Here is a 16,972-nt window from a genome sequence, read left to right on the forward strand (position 1 = left end):
GACCTAAGCTCAGAACTTACCGACCGAGTCCTGTTAGCTGGAGGAACGAGCTGTTTGTCTTTTCTGACCGACAGCTGAGTGGATGAGTAAGAGGTAGAATTCTTGCTAAACAGTATGTTGAAATCATTGCTGTCCAGCGGGGGCCCTCAAGATGCATCACAGAGGAAGGATCCCTGGAAATATGAGTTTGCTTCCAACCATAGTTGTCAACAAATTCAACTATCTCTGCCTGGAAGCACTGGACCAGGAGGAAATCTTCCTTATGTTACTCGAGTGGTTGCTGTGGCACCAAGTGACACGATTTCCACAGATAGTATCAGATGAAGTCCTCTGACATCCTTTCCCTTGCAGCTCACTCCCTACTTACATAGTATGGCCTAACCTAACTTCTTTTTAGCCATGACCTCCTTTTGCTCACACCACCACCTTTCCAGGCACCACCACCTCTAGACTAATAGAACCAAGTCTAAGTACCAGGATAAAAGCTTTTGTCCACAAAAGATTCTGTTTTTCCTCTCTTATATGAAGTTCTACCAGAGAGTCTTTATGAGAGCACAAAGTGACCTCTTTTGGCCAGTAGTTCACATTGCAGTTTCCTTTTCCTCCATCTCACATGCCCCCCTCCCCCTTCTAGAGGTCTCTGACACACCAAATGAACTCTTCCAGCATGTAGCACTGTGGGGGTATTTTACCATTGTGCTCTCTGACCATCACCCTGAGTCCATAGCATTTACAGAAATGTGCAATTAAAGTGTTCCCATCCATCGTTGCCCTACTTGTGATAGGGTGTTGTTTTGGACTATTCAATCCCATAAACGATGATAATGTATTTTCATTGAGGTACCCTGACAGCATTCCCCATGATCAGAATGGATCCATACTGGACAACCACCAAATTCCTGAATAAACTGGCGACATTTGGCCTCAACAGAAAATTCTGTAGTCTGGTCTCTAGTGGGTACTGCCACAGAGTATTTGGTAAAGTGATTTGTTATCACTAAACAGTAAAGCTGGGTTTACACGCTGCAACATCGCAAAGGACATCGCTGTAACGTCACCGGTTTGGTGACGCAATAGCGACCTCCCTAAGTCTCTGCTAAGTCTCTGGTGAGCGTTCAAACAGGCAAACCTGGCCAACAACTCAACAGCGATCCGGACCTGCAGAGCGACCTAGCTGGTTGTTGGGGACGTTGATAAGCAGCCTTTTGAAAGGGAAGTTGCTAACAAAGTCGCTGAAAAGGCTTCACACACTGAAACTTCATGCTGCACAGCGGGAAACAAAGGACCTAGGAATGGTCCTGAACGATTTGTAACGATTACAACTTCACAGCAGGGGCCAGGTCGCTGATAGGATTCACACACTGCAACATCGCAAACAACATCGCTATTGCGTCACAAAACCGGTGACGTTACAGCGATGTCGTTTGAGATGTTGCAGTGTGTAAACCCAGCTTTAGGCCCCCTTCACACGTCCGTGATACACGTGCGTGTTTGGTCCGTTTCCGTATATACCGGAGACACGGCCAAACGTGCACCAATGTTAATCTATGATTGTGGTCACACGTCCGTTATTTCATTATGTCCGTGTGTGCGTGTCCGTGATCCGTATGTGTTTGCGTTTGGCACGGATGCATGTCCGTTATCTGCACGGAGCACGCACACGTGGACACAATGAAAGTCTATGGGTATGTGCACACACGTTAGTAAACACGTATGCATCTACCTATAGTCCGTGTCCGTTTGGTGTTTTTATTTCTAGTGATGTCGGCTATTCTTTCTATTTCTGTGTATGTCGGTCAATCTCCCTGAGTCCGTCGGTCAGTCTCTCTGTCTCTCTGTCGGTCTCTCTGTCTGTCTGTCCCTCTCTCACAGTCTGTCGGTCAGTTTCCCCCCCTCTCTCATATTTACCGTTCCCCGATCTCCGGCGCAGCGCTGCACGGCATTCACACTGCTGCGGCGGCTTTTACTATTTTGAAAAAGCCGGCCGCTCATTAAACAATCTCCTATTCCCTGCTTTCCCCGCCCACCGGCGCCTATGATTGGTTGCAGTGAGACACGCCCCCACGCTGAGTGACAGGTGTCACACTGCACCCAATCACAGCAGCCGGTGGGCGTGTCTATACTGTGCAGTAAAATAAATAAATAAATAATTAAAAAAAAACGGCGTGCGGTTCCCCCCAATTTTAATGCCAGCCAGATAAAGCCATACGGCTGAAGGCTGGTATTCTCAGGATGGGGAGCTCCACGTTATGGGGAGCCCCCCAGCCTAACAATATCAGTCAGCAGCCGCCCAGAATTGCCGCATACATTATATGCGACAGTTCTGGGGCTGTACCCGGCTCTTCCCGATTTGCCCTGGTGCTTTGGCAAATCGGGGTAATAAGGAGTTATTGGCAGCCCATAGCTGCCAATAAGTCCTAGATTAATCATGTCAGGCGTCTATGAGACACCTTCCATGATTAATCTGTAAATTACAGTAAATAAACACACACACACCAGAAAAAATCCTTTATTAGAAATAAAAACACACACATATACCCTGGTTCACCAATTTAATCAGCCCCGAAAAGCCCTCCATGTCCGGCGTACTCCAGGATGGTCCAGCGTCGCTTCCAGCGCTGCTGCATGGAGGTGACAGGAGCTGCAGAAGACACAGCCGCTCCGGTCACCTCCACACAGCTAATGAACACAGCCGCGCTATCGGCTGAGCTGTCACTGAGGTTACCCGCTGTCACTGGATCCAGTGACAGCGGGTAACCTCACTGACAGCTCAGCTGATTGCACGGCTGTCTTCATTAGCTGCTTGGAGGTGACCGGAGCGGCGGTGTCTTCTGCAGCTCCGGTCACCTCCATGCAGCAGAGCTGGATGCGACGCTGGACCATCCTGGATTACGCCGGTCAAGGAGGGCTTTTTCGGGGCTGATTAAAGTGGTGAACCAGGGTATATGTGTGTGTTTTTATTTCTAATAAAGGATTTTTTGGGTGTGTGTGTTTATTTACTGTAATTTACAGATTAATCATGGAGGGTGTCTCATAGACGCTTGACATGATTAATCTAGGACTTATTGGTAGCTATGGGCTGCCAATAACTCCTTATTACCCCGATTTGCCAAAGCACCAGGGCAAATCGGGAAGAGCCGGGTACAGCCCCAGAACTGTCGCATATAATGTATGCGGCAATTCTGGGCGGCTGCTGACTGATATTGTTAGGGTGGGGGGCTCCCCATAACGTGGAGCTCCCCATCCTGAGAATACCAGCCTTCAGCCGTATGGCTTTATCTGGCTGGCATTAAAATTGGGGGGAACCGCACGCCGTTTTTTTTTTAATTATTTATTTATTTATTTTACTGGACAGTATAGACACGCCCACCGGCTGCTGTGATTGGGTGCAGTGTGACACCTGTCACTCAGCGTGGGGGCGTGTCTCACTGAAACCAATTATAGGCGCCGGTGGGCGGGGAAAGCAGGGAATAGGAGATTGTTTAATGAGCGGCCGGCTTTTTCAAAATAGTAAAAGCCGCCGCAGCAGTGTGAATGCCGTGCAGCGCTGCGCCGGAGATCGAGGAACGGTGAGTATGAGAGAGGGGGGGAAACTTCAGTCACTTGGGGGATTAGCGGTCACCGGTGAATCCTTCACAGGTGACCGCTAATCAGTACTCGACACAGACAGAGCCGCGGTATGAGGATGAAGTCGGGTGAAGTTCACCCGAGTTCATTCTCATCGCGCAACTCTGTCTGCTGTCAGCCGACATTTATAAACGACATTGTGCATCACACACACGGACATTCCACATGGACATTCCACGTACACATACACGTTAATTCCACACGCACACACGGACGTTCTGCACACAAACACGGCTAGCATACGCAATTCACACAGGTGCCACACGGACCATAAAAACGGACACAAAAACGGGACACAGACCCGAAAAACGGCCCGTAACACACGTGCGTGTTTTTCACGGACGTGTGAAGGGGGCCTTAGAGTGTCCTGACCTGGAGTGCCCTATTTGCACATAATTTATCATCAGTATCTCCAATGGTGTTGACGTTTGGATAGTCTGAACAGGAGCTCGCTCCTTCACTCTCTTGCGCAACCAACATGCACAGCACTTTTGACACACTTTATCTTTTCTAAATCTGGGTAGAACACCATTCTCTGTAACCACTTATAAGTCTTTAACTCCCAAACTGAGCCACTCTCCCATGGACTTCTTGGGTGACCATCAGACCTATTGTCATGCAAATTTCAATCTGCTGTCGGTAGTACAGCTATGACTGTAAGTAAACCTTTTGACAGAAGAGTCCCTCACTGAATGGATTGGTTCTTGGGCCCTCCATATCTTCCTCCCAGCAGTTCATTCAAGGGACCAACCAGATGGGGGAATTTTGGAATAAACCACCGGAAGTATCCAGCCATCCCCAAAAAAGCTCTCAACTCACAATGTTCCCCACCGGTGCCACTTTTAGATGGCTTCAACCTTGTTGGTGGCTGGCTGCACCTCTTCGGGAGTCACCACGTGACCCAGGTATTATATACAGTCTCAAAACAATTGACATTTCTTGTGCTTGATCTTCAGTCCATGATCTCAAAGTCGCTGCAAGACCTGCCATAGTTTCTGCAGATGGTCACCCCAACAGCATAGCAAGGCTAATTTTTTATCCAATTGGAGGTTGAACCCCTTTCTTTTGAGCATTCTTTTGAGCATCTCTCAGTCAGGTACATAGACTTCAGCCAGCAACATACTTTTCGGTATGATGACTTCACTATCCAGCACATTAAGACAGTGTATGGGCAAACAGCTGTGCTTCACAGTAGCTAGGGCATGGGCCACCAAATGTTTTGTCAGGGTCACATTCAAATATTGGTTTAATCAACACCTCCAGCCAATTCAGCTTCAAGCAGGCCCCCACAGGCAATATTAGAAGGTGTTCTCTCTTCAAAGTGATCACCAGTGGTACCCTGGAGGGAACCTTGATCAGGCTGGGATAGCCGGACAAAATGATTATTTGAAGGCTGCAGCTTCTCACCATCTGACAAAAGAACTTCTGAGTCGGCTGGTGGGTAATGGTGCATTGCTAATGCATGGCCCTTCCTTAGTGAGCAAACAGTGGTCCATGTCCCGTATTTATTCATCCCTAGGGACATGTTCATTGCTCTCTTAGTGAGATAGTCCACCAGAACAACACTTTCATGTCATTGCTACATACCTTTACTCTCAACCACAAGATCCCCTCTATGAGCATCTGGGCATTGTTTGCGGCCATAATATGAATAATACTCCTATCTTAGGGTTCCATCATATGGTCAAAAGGGTTCTCAAAGACCTCTAGTGGCATGATGGTGCATTCAGATCTAATCTCCACCAAATACATCCCTTTCTGTACTTCAAAGTCAGCCTTGAGTTCCAGACTTCCTAAATATAGTGTTCTCCATGAGGAGGGCTTTATGAAACAGAGTGCAGTGCAGGCACCCAGCTACTGCAGTGGTTGGTAGTGTTAGGACTGGTGCAGCCATTTTGGGGTTAGGCCTTGCTTTACTATCTCTGGTGATGGGGCCGTACTGTTCACAATACCAGCAAAAGGGCAAATTATTTCAGCTTTTCCAAAATTCAAATGGTGCTCCTTTAGTTCCAAGCCCCCCAGTCTGTCCAAACAGAGATTTCTGACTACATGTATGGTATCACCCTGCTCATAATAAATTGGGTAACAAATTGTGGGGCTCACTTTTTTTCTGATGCCACTTGAAAAGCGAAAAATTTGGTGCTAAAACAACATTTATGTGAAAAAAAAATATAATTGTTTTCAATATATGACGACCTATTGTTATCAAATACTGTGAAGTACATGTGGGTTCAAAATGCCCACTATATCCCTGAATAAAATCCTTGAGGGGTCTAGTTTCCAGAATTGGGTCACTTTAGGGGCTTTCTGCTATTTAGGTACCTTAGGGGCCTTGGAAATGCGATATTGGGCAATCTATTTCCGCCAAATTTGCTTTCCAAAATTCCAATGGTGCTACATCTGTTTTACGCCCTCCCATTTGTCTAAACAGAGGTTTCTGACCACATGGGGGTATCAGTTCTCACAGAAGAAAGTGGGTAACAAATTTTGGGGTCCATTTTGTCCTGCTAATCCATATAAAAGTCAATAAATTGAGTCTCAAGCAACTTTTTTTTTTTTTAGTTAAAATGTGAATTTATTTCTTCATTCCACTTTTCATTCATTACTGTAAAGCACCTGAAGTTTTAATGAACTTTCTGAATGTGGTTTTGAGCACTTTTAGGGGGAGGAGGGATGTCAGTTTTTAGAATGGTGTCACTTTTGGGTATTTTCTTTCACCAAGGCCTCTCAAAGTCACTTCAACTGTGATGTGGTCTCTAAAAAATTGTTTTGTAAATTTTGTTGGAAAAATGTGAAATTGCTGATAAACTTTGTACCCTTCTAACTTCCTAATGAAAAAAAACTGTTTCAAGAACTGTGCTGATATAAAACAGACATGTGAGAAATGTTATTTCTTAACTATTTTATGTGACATAACTCTCAGGTTTAAGGGCATAAAAATAAAAATTAGAAAATGGCAAAATGTTCAAAATTTCATCTAAATGTCCGAATTTTTTACAAATAAACACAAAATATATCTTAATAAAATTTAGCACTATCATGAAGTATAATATATCACAAAAAAGTAATAATCTCAAAATCACCAGGATCCGTTGAAGTGTTCCAGAGTTTTGCGTATTCTAACATATATTTTTTGTAATAGGGTTTTGCATATTATAACACATTTTCTGTAATAAAATATTACACTATTACATAGAATGTTGTTTTATGGACCTATCATGTTGATTTACTAAGCCTGTAAAATGTTGCTAGCATTATATCCTTTTTCTCTGGAAAAGAAAAGAGAAAATTAAACACATGGTAACCTGTATTATCTGTTAATTGTTTTCCTATTAGGCAATGAAATGAAGCCTGTTTACAATAACAAAGTTATATTAAGCAGCAGCTAATATGTCACCCTGGGACCATTTGTTTACTTTTTGACTCCCATCGCACATGTTTCTTCAATCTGACTCCAACAGTTCAGAAAGGATAAATCTAATAAGCCACATTCTGCCTTACAGCAAATATTCAAATGGTCACTCCTAATTGATTTGATCTTTAGATTTTTATCACCAGAATGCTAACAAATGCACAAATAATTGCTAATTAATATTTTTGTATTATAATTCTAGGTAGAGATATCATGCTTAGCTCTTAGGTTTGTTTAAGAATCCAGAACAAGTATTAACTGCAAACATGTATAACTAATTTGTAATTAATTTATTTTTAATACACTTTTTATTGCAGTTCATGCACACAGCCATTAAAATGCTGTAGTTCAGTTCTTGAACCTTTTATTTAGTGCCAAGGAAAGGGTCAGATGGCATCCTGGGAATTAAAGACCGAAGCATGGTTTTAGGAAAAGCTTTCCTGACCTCTTGATGTGGGAATGGATACTGTATTTGGTATCAAGCATGCAGTTTATCCACGAAGTCATAAGTAAGAGGTGCAATAAAGTAGGGGTTCTCAATTAGCAATATGGTAAGATAATTTACATATAAGGTATAGTGCCCTGAAAAATTACTCATACCACATAAACGGTTCCACATTTTTTCACAATACACACACAAGTTTAATATATTTTATTGGGATTTAATGTGATTATACCAACACAAAGTAGCAATTATTTGTAAGGTATAAAAGAAAAGAAACATGGTTTTCTAAATATTTTTTAAAAATGCAAATCTGAAAATTGGGACTTGTTTTTGTATTCAGGCCCATTATCCGATACTCATATGTAAAATACTGAGCTTCCAATTGCCTCCAGACGTCCCCTTATTAGTAAAATGAGTTGACCTATGTGTTTTTGTCATTATAACTACAGCTGTTCTGTGAAGGCCTCAGAGATTGGTTTGAGAACATTAGGGATCAAACAGCAACATGAAAACCAAAGAATAGACCAGACAGATCATGTATGAAGTTGTGGAGAATATTACAGGATGGTTAGGTTATAATAAAATTGCCCAAGCTCTGAACATCTCATGGAGCACTGTTAAATCCATCATACAAAAATTGAAGGAGTATGAACAATAGCAAATCTACTCAACACATAGCCTTTTAACTAAACTAACATCTCAAGCAAGAAGAACACTAATTAGAGAGGCAGCTACAAGGCCCATGGTCACTCTGAAGGATCTGCTGAAATCCACAGCTCAGGTGGAAAAATCTGTTCACAGGACAACTATTAGTCATATAGTCTATAAATCTGTCCTTTATGGCAGAGTGGCAAGAAGAAAACAATTTTCGAAAGCAATCCATAAGAAGTCGTATTGACCGTTTGCAAAAAAGCCATGTAGGGGACACATCTAACATGTTGAAGGAGGTACTCTGATCAAATAATACCAAAGAAGAACATTTTGGGCTTAAATAAAAATACTATGAATGGAGGAAAACTAACACTGCACTAAAGATGAGCGAACCTTTCAAGGTTCAGTTCACTGAGCCCAGTCAATCAAGTGGTGCGTTCGGCAAACCTTTATCGAACCGAACTTTGAACTTTTATTGAACCTTTCCGAACCCCATTGGATTCAATAGGAGGTGAGAAGGCAGAAAAAACACCTTTATGGGGGGGTTTGAAAAGCTTTCATAATAGCAAAAATACATTTTACAGTGCAGCACCACTGTTTTGTTATAGACATTATCTTCCTAGGCTATTGACATAAGAGGTACATGGGAGACAGGTATAGGGCTGGTGCTCCCATACCCATACAGACAAGAGACAACTTTGAGACCCATCTAGTAGTCTTGAAATTGAAAGTCCTTTCAGGCAGACAGCACTACGGTACCATCAATTACTTCCCTTCCCATAGGGCCTTAAAAGAGCAGGAAAGTACGATCCATGCAACATACAGGATGTATGCCGGCATTTCAATTTTTTTAAAAAAGACATGCTATACCTATAAGGGTACATGCCCATGATCAGGACCCACTACGTCCTGGATGTGGTGGGTAGTGTCCTGCAGGGCTGCGAGTCTCCTCCGCAGGAGAACACAGGAGACCGCAGCTGCCCATCTCCATGATAAGGGGTTCGGGGCGCTGTGGTCTCTTGCTTCTGTTCTCTCTATGGAGAACGCTTGCAACTTCGCAGCAAGGAAGTGACATGACGCAGATCAGAAAGCAGCACCACAGGTCAGTTTTCTCTGCGGGCCATAAATGCACAGTGGGCATGAGATTTCTAGAAATCCCATCCACTTTGCTTGTACTGTAAAATTGCAGCATTTTGGACTCAGCGAAAACGCACTGCATCCAAAACTCTGCAAACACGGATAGTGGGCACGCACCCTTAGTTAGTTGCTTGTGGTTGTAACCATGGATTCCTAAGCTGCAATGTCCTGCACATGAGGGAATCATGAATGGATAAGAAGGTCGGGTTTAACACTGCGCTAAAACCATGAAGCCAGACGATGTGATGGATTCTTTGCTATATTTTCTTTATTTAGGACAAGCTGCTGCTTGACCAATTTCTGCCTTCATAGGAGTTGTGCCTGTCACAACTTCCACAGGTGAGCACCTGTTTTATCTTCTAAGCCTACATTGTTTGCCAGATAAGACCCTATGTGCGCTTTTCTCTCCACAGTTTTTTGATCTGCACATGAGGGAAGAGACATGGCTATATCAGGAGAACTATACTACATTTCTACTTGGAGGTATATGCTCATATTATTATTAGTACATCTACTACACATTGGTATAAGATTTTGGAGCTGGAAATATCATTTGAACTCTCTTTTCATAAGTCTGTCATTGTTGGTTCATGTTTTTGTTTTTGCTCTGTATTTTATATATATAACCCTGTTCACATGTACATGCACAATAAAAATTATATAATAATGATAATAATAAGAAGAAGAAGAAAAAGAAGAAAACTGTCTTATTCATTATACTTTACAGTCATGTTCATATTTTTTATTCTGAATGCATTTATTAAATTGACATTAATTAATAATTGTATTCTGTTAGATGTTCATTAGACTTCATCCTATAGTTACAATGTCTGAACTCATAGCACTGTTGGAGTACTTACAAGATCTCTTTGGGCTTTGGGTAGCTGCTGGCAAAATGTAGTACTTTTTAGAAATAATTGTATAATTAAACAAATACATAAAGAACACCTTTTTGTAAAGGTTTTTAACATCCCAGAAGTTTTTCCAGTACCCTTTATCTTTTGAAAACCTACAACTATTCATTTATTCAGTGTCTTGGATATAAGAGATTTAATGAAAGCAAGTTATCTACTGTGCTAATAAGAATGTTGCCATGGAAATTTGAACTTTTATGCTTGTACTTTTAGAATTATATTTTTGAATGTCATATATGTGATTAGTAAAGTTAAGCACTTCTGCTGATTTTGTACAAAAGTAATTGTACATTTATTTAAAAAAATATCTAATTAGACCTATAAACTTAAAGAAAGTGGATTTATTGAATATACAGTATATTGAGATTTTTTAACCAGGTATTCAAAGCCATTCAGTTCTATTGCTTGGTACTTTGATACATGCAGTTTCAATGTGTATCTCACTTTTGGATAATTTCAGAGTTTATTTTTAACATAAGGAAATAAATGTGTGAGTAGTTGCCAACAACAGGCTAAAATGCGCTTTACCAAGCACTAAGTAATAATCAAGCAGTTCATATGGAAGCATTTAACAAGGTATCAAAAGAATACATGCTGTAATGGCCTTAAAAACAGCAATCCTCACTACCTAATTAAGTTTTGTAGATAACCTCAAATGTGTAGGGAACATTGAGATAACCTCTTAGCATATACTATATGCTGAATGCAAATTTATTTCTAATTCTGTAACCTAAAGTTTCTGGCCCTCACGTCAAATTGTATAACAGGGCTGTCCACCTACTATATGTCACCTATAATTCAGGTGTTTTTTGTTTATTTGATAACCTCAAATTAATGATACTTTTCTCAACTTTCACCAGTTCTCTGAACGACCCTACTGGCAATTTGGTTATTTCTAATATCCACAAATTTAATTTCATCTATCTTTAATTCGAATGCTAAGCTGATTTTTTTCTGTTTCTCCCTTTCTACAAAACCTCAGAACTTTTATTGGTTGAACTATTGACATGATACTATGTAATGTCTGATTTCGTATGTATATACAGTATATGACCTCAATCACAGGCGGACATAAACAGAAAAGGGAATGAGGAACCTCACCTTACCTGCAACCACCCGCAATGAGGAAGGAAGGAGGTGGGCGGGATGTTCGTCCCGCTCATCTCCGCCCCTCTTCTTCCATTGGGTGGCTGCTTAGGGACGTCGCTGTGATGCCAAACGATCCGCCCCCTTAGAAAGGAGGCGGTTCACCAGTCACAGCGACGTCGCTAGGCAGGTAAGAAGTGTGACGGGGACTAGCGATGTGCCCGTGATGCACAACCGATGGGGGCGGGTACGCACGCTAGCGATCTCGCTAGCGAGATTGCAGTGTGTAAACTGGCCTTAAGTTCCTACCAGTAGTTAACAGTATAATAATATAGCCAAGGAATCCAATAATTAGAGATAACAGATACAAAAAAATCTTAAAAACCTATGTTTATTGGATAAATTTAAAAGGACTGTTTAACACAATACAAAAACATTGACTCAAGCTACCACATGGTTATAAGCTATCAGCAGGGGCACATTGAGCAGCCACCACATCCAGGGAACTATATCTTCATGTTCAAGGCCTCTTCATGAACCTGTAAGGCAGGAGAAACGCTTCAAAGTCACGATATGGCATCAGTCATCTCAAGGGAAGTAATTCTTATTTGAACATCTCTGATATTACTACATGCTACACTTGAATTAATATAATATTTGATTGGATGTACAATATTATCTATTCAAGGGAACAAAGAATTAATGTATGGACATCACAGGTGTAGGCATAGAGTCTTTGCTATTCGGGTACTTGCTGATTAATGTCTATCATGTTGTAGTTAGAGACCTCCCCCATTTTTGCAAAGTGAGTGCCAATTGGGCATCATTGGTAACTCAGAATAGATGATCTTTTTTGGTTTGGTTTGTGTTTGTGGATGGCCTGTTGTTTGTTAATCACATAGTAAGATAGGGAAATGTCTAGGTATTTATAAGGGAAAGTCAACGATGAGTGGGTGTGCCATTTGTGCAATTTTAGGGTGCCAACCTCCACGGCCAGGTAGGGTGTTCTATTAGGGGCAGCATTAGGGCATAATAGATTACACATTCATCATGTCTTGCAGTACTGCATACCTACCTATACCTCCCAGCTTGCCCAAACTATGTGGAAACATTTTTAGGGGAGTGTTTTGTGTTGTGTTAAATTGTGGACAACAGTACTTTGAAATGTATCTAATAAACATAAGTTTTTAGAAATTTTTCTATTTGTTAACCCTAAGTTTCTACCAAGTGTTCACCAGAGCTTCTGATGGTGAAGTCGGACTTGGCTGCTGGGAGACAACAGGTACCACTCCAGGGCAGTCCCCAGACTGCAGCAGCTGACCATAATGGACAGGAAAAAAGGTATGACACTCAGGGTAAAAGACAGTAAGGATACAGGGATAGGCTGGATGGCTGTTTCAGACAGGACAATAGGTACAGGCTAGATGGTTGGTGTCGGCTGTTTGGCTGGTACAAGCTGGATAGCAGGTACAGAATGGACAGCAAGTACAGGTTGGATAGCTGATATGGGCCGGATGGCACATATATTCTGGAGGGGAATATGAACATGGATTTACTGGGCTAGTACTGGTGCAGGAACAAAGGGATGGGTATATAGGAACCTCAGCAACACTGGCTAACTGGTGAAGACGCAAGGTATGACCTCAGGAACATAGGTTCGGGTCAGGGGAAAAGGTAACTAGAAGACATAGTAACAACTGATTTTACACATTATTCAGTCACCTCCCTAAGGGGGAGGATGCTTTAAGAACCCAGTGCCTGTGAGCCATAGGCCAGGAAGGAGAGCATGCTGGCTTCCCTGCTTGGAAGAGTGTGAGGAAACATGCAGGGACCCTGTCGGCATTACAGTAGCTCCCCTTTGTTCCTGAATGGAACTTCTTCAGGAAGGAGAGGAACATTAATATTTTCCTTGTGCTCTCATGATCTCTCCTCAGGACCAATGTCCTTCCAATCAATCAATAGCATTTTCCCTCTATTCCTCTTCATGGCCCAGATTCCTTCACCTCGATAGATGTCTTTTGAGTAGACAGGAGAAGGCAAGGCACCAGGATCGTTAAAGAAATTACTTAGGATGATGGGCTTGAGGAGGGACTAGTTGAAGAAATTAAAGATACACAGTGAGGCAGTGAGCTTTTTTAAGAACCTTGAAAGTTTCTAGAAAGTGAGGACTCAACTTGCAGGAAGGCATCTTGAGATGGTCATACATTGAAGAAAGCCAAACCTTGTCCACAGGATGGAAGCAAGCTGGGTCCAAGTGTGTCTTATCTAGGTGTTTCTTCATCCAATTGGATGACTTTAACAGTGTGTTGTTGGTGTCCTCCTAGATTCTAGACAAGCTTTTGGTGAGAGCATCTGCCACAGGAATGATAGAGGTGGTAGACATAGCAAAGGGAATATTGGGCTGTTGACCTTACATGATAAATAATGGAGAATTATCCTCACTCACAGTTGTTATTAGAGAACTCCACCCAAGGCAACAGCTTAACCTAATCATTGCATTGAGAAAGTGCCGGAAAGGGTTAGTCAAGATTTGATTGACCCACTCCACTTGACCATTGGACCGAGAATAATAGGCAGATGAAAAGTCCAGAGACACATTTATTATCTTGCAGGTGGCTCTGCAGAACCTGGACGTGAATTGGACATCTTTATTAGCTATTATGTAGAGGGGTAACCCATGAAGATGGAATATTTGCTGAATGAACTTCTAAGCATGTATTGAAGCAAAAGGAAGGATGGACAAAGTAGTAAAGTTGGCAAAGAACACCAGGATGTCATCTGGGTACACCATCACACAAGAGTAGAAAAGGTTACAAAATATGTCATTTACAAGTTCTTGGAAGATCGTAGAGGCATTGCTGAACCTTGACAGCATTACACAATACTTGCACTGGCCATCACAAGTGTTAAAGGTGGTGTTCCACTCGTACCTCTGGTGTATGCGGATCAGGTTATAAGTAGGGATGATCGAATACCTCAAATATTCGACAACGCCCATATTCGCCGAATAGGTTGCAGCTATTCGACTATTTGCGAATATTCGATGCGCAATGTAAGTCTATGGGAAACCCGAATAGTTGCCGAATAGCAACTATTCAGGCTTCCCATAGACTTACATTGCGCAGCGAATATTCGCGTAGTGGCGACCTATTCGTCGGATATTCGCGAAGCCGAATATTGCCAAATATTTGTGATATTCGATCATCCCTAGTTATAAGCCCAAAGAAGATCTAGGTTCATGAAAAGCCTGGATCCTCTGTGGCAATCAAACAAGTCCGTAATGAGAGACAGTGGTTATTTGTTTTTAAGAAACATCAAGCGAAAAAAGAGAATAGCCATTAAGAATAGAAAATTTGATAAAACTATATTAATAGTAATTAAAATAAACAAGGATTTTTTTAACGGTCAAATGTACACATGAGGACAGCACATGCCAGCATGAGAGGATAAGTAACAGGCAATATATATAGATGAACATAGGGACATATATTTCAGGCACTACCAGTGGCTTTATGTTGTGAGCACAAACAGTCAACAAATAGTAGTAGTAGTAGTGTCCATATGATGCAAACAAAAATATAGACTAACTTCAAGACATCTCCTCCTGCTGGGATATTTGTTTTTGATTGTGATTTGATTGCGGTCCCTATAGTCGATACAGGGCCGGAGAGAGCAAGCTTTCTTCTTCCCAAACAAGAATCCAGTACCAGCTGAAGAAGTGGATTTCAAGATAAATCCTATTGCCAGATTCTCCTTGATTTATTCATACATGGCCTTTATCTCCAGAGAGGATAGATTTGGTCTTGTGGAAGGAAAGGAACCTGGAAGTAGGTTTTGGACTTTCATACAGCCTGTTAGCAGGTAATGTCTCCCCTTCCTTCTTATCGAATAGAGCAATATGACGTGCAAAAAGTTGTGGAATGGGGTGCAAGCGGAAGGGGGTTCCTATGGGCCCCTACTATGTCCAAATGAAGAAAATTTTGCTGAAACCTCCTTGTTTTGCTTATTAATAGGGATGATCGAATACCTCAAATATTCGGCTACTCCCATATTCGAAATATTTGAAAATATTCGATGCGCAATGTAAGTCTATGGGAAACTCGAAGAGTTGCCGAATAGCAACTATTCGGGCTTCCCATAGACTTACATTGCACATTGAATATTCGCATAGCGGTGACCTATTCGTCAAATATTCGCGAAGCCGAATATTGACGAATATTTGGGATATTCGATCATCCCTACTTATTAACAAGAAATTTTTAATTTTTCATACAATGTAGGTGCACATGTGAGTCTGCAAAGATGGTGCGGATACTATATACAAGAGGAAAATACGTTTTGACCTTAACCCAAGGTCTTATTCACAGTGTCGCTGTGTTTGCTGAGTCACATGAATATATCATGTGGTGACACCACAGCAGGCACATTAAAAGGCGTGGGAGCGCTTCATTTCCTCTCAACAACATTTAACCCATGGTGAGCCATGTGTCACCTTTCAAGGCAGTTCATGTTTCCATGACATATTCATGTGACTCAGCAAACTCAGTGACACTGTGAATAAGACCTTGAGTTAAGGTAGAAACGTCAATTTATGTCATATTTTCCTTCTTTTATATAGTATCCGCACAATCTCTGCGGACTCAAATGTGCACCTGCATTGTATGAAAAATTAAAAAATTTTTGTTAATAAGCAAAACAACGATTGTGCAGCGAAATTTCCTTCTTATCAAAGACATCTGTATAGGCCCAATAGGCGGGTGGCAGACCCAGTAGACTTGACAAAGTCACCGGCAGACAGGCAGGACAAACAGAGTTAAGACATTTTTCATGACAGGTTTAATCCCATTGAGCACCTCACCAGATTTCCAGTCGAAGATGGGCTCAGGAATTTGTAAGCACAGCATGCCCAGAAGCAGTGGATGTGCCAGACCTGATAGCACATAGAAGGAAATCTTCTCTGAGGGCAGCATTCCCGACCAAGGCTCCATTTGTTCTGTAATGAAATGGATGGCCTTGGATAGGGCTTTCCCATCAATGGATGACACCACCAAAGGACTTTGAAGACGTTGGATGGAAATCTGGTTCTGTTCAAAATGGCATATTGCATGAAGTTTCTTGTAGAATAGGAGTCCAGTTAGGCTGATTAGATGAACTGGGTGTTGCCACAGGAAATAGACACTGACAGAGTCAGAGGTGGAGAGGAGTTGCTCTTGCTCAGGATAACATCCCCAACACACTCTAGGCTTGGGTGTTTTCCAGCTTCTTAGGACAGCAACGGATAAAATATTCCAGACTACTGCAGTAGAAGCAAAATACTTCAGTGATAAGAAGTTCCTGGCATGGTTTAGCTAGCTTTACTCAGTCAACTTGCATGGATTCTGGAGTAGCTGTGGAAGCAGAAGACTACTGAATGATTGGTCCCTGAAAGGTACGGACTAGGCTCATTTACCTTCTCTCATGAAACACATTTGTGGAGCATTCCTGAAGCCTGAGGTTGATCTGGATAGCAGCTAATTCATCCTTAATCTTCCTGGACAGGCCCTCACCCTCGCAACTACAAGTGCCTCATTATTCCAACCAAGTTATGAGGACAGGGTGCAGAAACAGATGGCATATTGACCAACTGTAAGACTTTCCTAGTGCAGTCTGAGGAGAGAAGACACTGCAGTTGTGACTCAGCACGGCTCCTATAAAACCTTG

Source organism: Anomaloglossus baeobatrachus, chromosome 6 (assembly GCF_048569485.1).
Source record: "Anomaloglossus baeobatrachus isolate aAnoBae1 chromosome 6, aAnoBae1.hap1, whole genome shotgun sequence".
NCBI lineage: Eukaryota > Metazoa > Chordata > Amphibia > Anura > Aromobatidae > Anomaloglossus > Anomaloglossus baeobatrachus.